Here is a 5,690-nt window from a genome sequence, read left to right as displayed (position 1 = left end):
CTGCCTTACCCGAACAGAAAGCCGCTAGTGGGCCTGTGCAGGATTGCGGTAGGTAAATATTTACCTTGCCGCGGTTGGGGGGGGCTACAGCGCTGGATTGCCAACACATCAGAGGACAAGGAAAGCCTCATTAGGGTCCAGAGGCTTCCCCCTCCTGTGGTAAGTATCCCCCAGAGGGTTTTTTTTTATTACAGATTTTCTTTAACAGGGGGCACTATGGTCTCTTTTTGATAGGTAAAGAGAATGTATGCTGTAAATTTATATTTTAAAAGTTTCACCAATTGGTGTAAAAGTTTCACCAATTGGTAAAAAAAACACTTTTCTAGATTAAAGGACAAGGAAGCTAATCGGAGCACAACTGACACCGCACATGGTTTAACATACTTCTTCCTTACAACACTTTAACATTCATTTTCTCAAAAACTAGTAAGTCTTTTTGAGAAAAATAAAGAATTTGACACATTGCCACCCTTACATACGTACCATTTTTTTTTTGTGGATGATACCATGTTAGAGGGCTTTGTTATGAGCCAAAAACCATTTGAATTGGACGCTGCTCCTGTTTAAAAATGTGTTTTCTCACCTAAAGGTAAAAATCAATTTTCATGTTTTTTTACGTCGGTAGAAAAAAAACCAAAGTTTTGTAAAAGTAATACCTTTTAATGGCTAACTGATCAAGTTAAATGATGCAAGCTTTCTGGGATCTAGTCCCCTTCTTCAGGCATATTTCCAGATGTTGGCTGAAGTAAAACTCTGATGCAGGTAAATAGTAAACACGAAGATGACAGTTGTGCTGGTTACTGTTTAGCAGACAGTTAGATGTTAGGTGATCAGCAGGCTGGAGCCAGTGAGCTCATGAACGCAAGCATAAGGTTTTTTATATGTTCCCAATAAAGGCTCACCCCATTATGAAGCTGTCGTAGGGCCGTGCACCCGCTGAAGCCCACAGTCATCTCCCTCACCCCAGAAGCAGCACGATAAGTACTTTGTTTGTTCATTCACCAATATACCTGTACACCTGCTGTGTCCAATTAACCACTTGATGACCACAGTGGTAAACCCCCCTAAAGACCAGGCTGATTATTACTAAAATGGCCACTGCAGCTTTAAGGTCAAGCTGCAGGGCCGCACAACACAGTACACAAGTGATTCCCCCCCCACCCACCACCAACAGAGCTCTCTGTTGGTGGGGTCTGATCGCAGCAGTTGTTTTTTTTTGTTTTGTTTTTTTTAATCAATATTTATACTTTTTCTTTAATTATTTTCTTTACAGCAAACCCTTCCCTCCCCACGGCCGGCCAATCATGCGATCGGCTGTCATAGGCTGCTGCCTATGAGAGCCGGCGGCTCTCTTGTCCCCAGTGCAGCGCTGCTGCTGATCGCAGCGCTGCACTATGTAAATAGTGGGCGATCACGCCGTCTAACAGTCTCCCGAGCGGCAATAGCCGCTCGGAGACTGAAGACGGGGCAGAGCTCCGCCCCGGGGAAGGAGATACATGCGCATCCTGCACACAATCTCCTTCACTAGCCGGCTACAGGACCTGACGGCAATTGGCGTTAGGCGGTCCTGGGGCTGCCATTGGCGTGGAGCGGTCTTTAGGCTCATACACACATCAGACCATAGTCTTTGGAAAATGAAAGATCACAGACCAATTTTATCCCCTTCCGTGTAGTATGAGAGCCATACCTTCACAGTCTATTCTATGGAGCTGAACTCCCCATCAGACAGATGGGGCACTTTGCGCTCGCAAATTGCGGCACTTTGCGCTCGCAAAAGTCCGCGAATGGCACTTCTCGTGCCAACTGTTTAGCACACCCGTGCTAAACAGTCAGCACCGCTTTGTGAATCAAGCCCTATGAATGCAATTTGCAGGAACGGATCTTTTGCAGATACTGATCTTTTGTGTCTGTACAGCATCTGTGTGTGCAGCATCTTGCAAAGATTTTTTGCTGATGGGGAGTTCAGCTCCATAGAAAAGACTGTGAAGGTATGGCTCTCATGCTACATGGAAGGGGGTAAGATTGGTCTGTGATCTTTCATTTTCAAAAGACTATGGTCTGATGTGTGTATGTGGCCTTTGACTAATTAAAGCTACAGTGCCAGACCGCCTCTTTTTTTTCTCGCAGTAATTTTACAAATACTGGTCCACCATGGTCTAGACAGAGCACGTAGTTGCTGCTGAGGTTTGAACACTAGCAGCTGTCTATGCATTTGTCAGCATCCACATGTTCATACTGAGTGCCTGCCTTCTCTTTCTTGATTTTGAATTTGTATTGAGGTCGACATAATATGAATATTACAGTTCATTGTAACTGATGTTGATATTTCTTTCCTGTTAATAAATATAATTACTGAGGAAAAAATCCACTAAGGCATTCATGCAAAGGAACAAGTACAACGTTCTGGAATGCCCATCTCAGTCTCCAGACCTGAATTTAATTGAAAATCTATAGTCTTTGGAAAATGAAAGATCACAGACCAATCTTACCACCCTTCATGTACAATGAGAGCCATACCTTCACAGTCTTTTCTATGGAGCTGAACTCCCCATCATAAAAAAATCTTTGAAAGATGCTGCACACACAGATGCTGTACAGACACAAAAGATCAGTATCTGCAAAAGATCTGTTCCTGCCAAAGATCCGTTCCTGCAAATTGCCTTCATAGTCTATGGGATCTGCAGATCATCATACACACCTTGTTTAACTGACATTCATCTGCAGATCAGACAATCATCTGCAGATCTGAAAATCCATCGTGGTGGATCTGATCTGCAGATGAATGTCTGTTAAACAAGGTGTGTATGATGATCTGCAGATATCATAGACTATGAATGCATTTTGCAGGAACGGATCTTTTTCTGGAACAGATCTTTTGCAGATACTGAGCTTTTGAATGTCTACAGCATCTTTGTGTGCAGCATCTTGCAAAGATTTCTGTCTGATGGGGAGTTCAGCTCCATAGAATAGACTGTGAAGGTATGGTTCTCAAACTACATGGAAGGGGGTAAAATTGGTCTGTGATCTTTCATTTTCCAAAGACTATGGTCTGATGTTTGTATGAGCCTTAAGTTAAAGAGAGCTGTGCATGCTCAGAAGCCATCAAAGCTGAATGAATTAGAGATGTTTTCTAAAGAGGAATGGCCCAAAATACCTTCAACCAGAATGCAGACTCTCATTGGAACCTACAAGCGTTTAGACTCGCAGGGGTCTCAAACTCAGTATACCTGGGGGCCGCAGGAGGCAAAGTCAGGATGAGGCTGGGCCACATAAGGGATTTCACAATCAGCAGCTCCCGCACGCCTAACCCCCGGGGGACATTAATTTTTATTTCAAAATCAAATTCACACTGAAGCGAACTATTTTGCCTTTTTTACCTTATAGTTCGCAGTGCTCCCATTACAAGTAATCCGCCATGTCCCCGCCGCAAAACGAGGGCTGCAGAGCCCCCAAATCGCCCAAGGGGCAATCCGCCGGCATTTCCTGGAAGGGACAGAGCTTTCAGCTTCAGCTCTGCCCCTCCTGACGTCAATCGCGGCGCCGGCTCTGCCCGCCCCTCTCACTCTTCCTTCACAGAGAGGGGCGGGGAGAGGCGGCGATCCGTGCGGCGATTGACGTCAGGAGGGGCAGAGCTGAAGCTGAAAGCTCTGCCCCTTCCTGGAAATGCCGGCGGATTTCCCCCCTGGGCGATTTGGGGGCTCTGCAGCCCTTGTTTAGCGGCGGGGATGCGGCGGATTACTTGGGAGCACTGAAGCGAACTATATGGAAGCTTTTGGCGGTGCGGGCTGTAAAATATTGTATCGAGGGCCGCAAATGGCCCGCGAGCCGCGAGTTTGAGACCCCTGGTTTAGAGGCTGAAATTTCTGAAAAAGGAAGATTTACTAAACATTAATTTCATTTCTTTTTTGTGGTGCCCAAATGTATGCACCTGCCTAATTTTGTTTAAACAATTCTTGCACATTTTCTGTAAATCCAATAAACTTCATTGCACTTCTTATATATCACTGTGTGTGTCTCCTATATGATATATTTAACTGGCACTTTCTATCCTAACCAACGATTTATTCAGGAAAATCATGACGATTAACAAGGTTGCCCAAACTTTGGCATCCCACTGTATATGCTGTAGCTGTTGGTTTTACCATTAGTTGGTGGGTTAAATGTATTTTAGAATTCTAAACCAACCATTTGCGGATTCTGTACCAAGGCTAAAAAGCAGCAATCACTAACATAGGAAAGCTACATTTTTTTATTTCCAGTGCTCGTCATAAAGTCAAATGTTCATTCTCTATCTTGTTTTATGATAGGTGGATTTATGCCAGGGAAATCCAATATTGTTGGGATTTGCATCTCTCACTTTCAGCCTTGCAGTAACCCTTTCCTACAGTAACTTTTGATATTCTCCTGTAGACGTTGTTGTGTGCAGTCTACCCTCTGATCAACAGAGATTTAACAGCTAAAAATGGGAACATTGATGGCTCTACACATCTACCGATTTGTTGTGACTGTTATTTCCTGTCTTCCAGGTGTGATGCTGAACTCCTCAATAGCTGCCGTGTATTTCAGAGAATGGAGAAATAACCGGAATTTAAAAGTCTGTGATAAGATCTTTCTCACCATGGCTCTCCTCAATGATGTCCTGCAGTGCTTCACCACAGTCAATGGCTTTATATATGATGTTGAAACCTCCTTACCTCATGCCAGAAGTACCCTAGTTATTATATCCGTTTGTTTTTTCTCCTTGATGTATGGCAACTTCTGGCAAAGTGCATGGCTTTCTATCTACTACTGCTTGAAAATGGTCAAATATTCCAACAGTTTTTTCCTTCAACTGGAGAAGACCTTGTCCTCTTCTGTTTTTCTGATTTTTGTGGTGTCGCTGGTTGGAATGTTTCTTTTAAATCTTCCTTTATTGTGGACAATTCAGGTACAGTTTCTTCAGAATTTGACAAACATTCCATTGCATTATAATATTGTCTATAACAACCATTATATTCACGTTAACATAACGTTTGGCTGCTGTCTCCCATTCCTGGTGTCCTTTGTCTGTATTGGCCTTAGTGTGATGTCACTTGTGAGACACGTCCGGAGGATCCACCAAACATCATCTCAGTTCAGCTCCTCTCCGCAGATCCAGGGTCACCTAAAGGCGGCCAGAACCATGATTCTACAACTTAGCCTAAACTCTGTCCTCTGTCTAACAGTGAGTTCTCTGATGTCAACATCAACGAACAATGGAAACATTTCACAGATCACACTGTGGACATTTTTTATGTTTTTTACCACTATGCAAGCTATGACTTCCATCCTGGGAAATCCAAAATTACAGCATACGCTATTTTGTCATGGTGCCCATTCTTAAGTTTGGAGATAAGTGATGAATTCCAGTATGAACATTTAAAAGATTTCTGAATTTATATTTTTTGTACATAGATTTTTTTCCCCCTAAAATCACCTCAATACCAAAAGACTAAACCCCTTTCCTCTCCAGGCTAATTTTTACAGTTCTGTGATGCCTTTGCTTGAGTTCAATTCTTTTATTCTTTCTGGGCCAACAGGGCTTTGTTTTTAATGATATTAAAGTTAGAATGTTTGTGTGTTTTTAAGTGAAAGTATGCTAAACAAATGTAAACTATATTTTCTGGTTTTATTTTAACCAAAATTGTTTAAATAGTATGAACTGCAGCATA

General features: G+C 42.9%; 1 long non-coding RNA gene across 1 annotated transcript; it reads left to right on the top strand.

Annotated features, from left to right (window-relative positions):
• Window positions 1–827: 827 nt before the first annotated feature.
• LOC137544059 (uncharacterized) lies at window positions 828–5,417 on the top strand. The gene is made up of 2 exons (XR_011025714.1): window positions 828–981; window positions 4,527–5,417. It is a non-coding gene; the product is annotated as an uncharacterized lncRNA (long non-coding RNA).
• The last annotated feature ends 273 nt before the right edge of the window (window positions 5,418–5,690 follow it).

Source organism: Hyperolius riggenbachi, chromosome 2 (genome assembly GCF_040937935.1).
Source record: "Hyperolius riggenbachi isolate aHypRig1 chromosome 2, aHypRig1.pri, whole genome shotgun sequence".
Lineage (NCBI taxonomy): Eukaryota > Metazoa > Chordata > Amphibia > Anura > Hyperoliidae > Hyperolius > Hyperolius riggenbachi.
The sequence above is the reverse complement of the archived record's forward strand: the minus strand, read 5'-3'. Positions and strand labels throughout refer to the sequence as shown.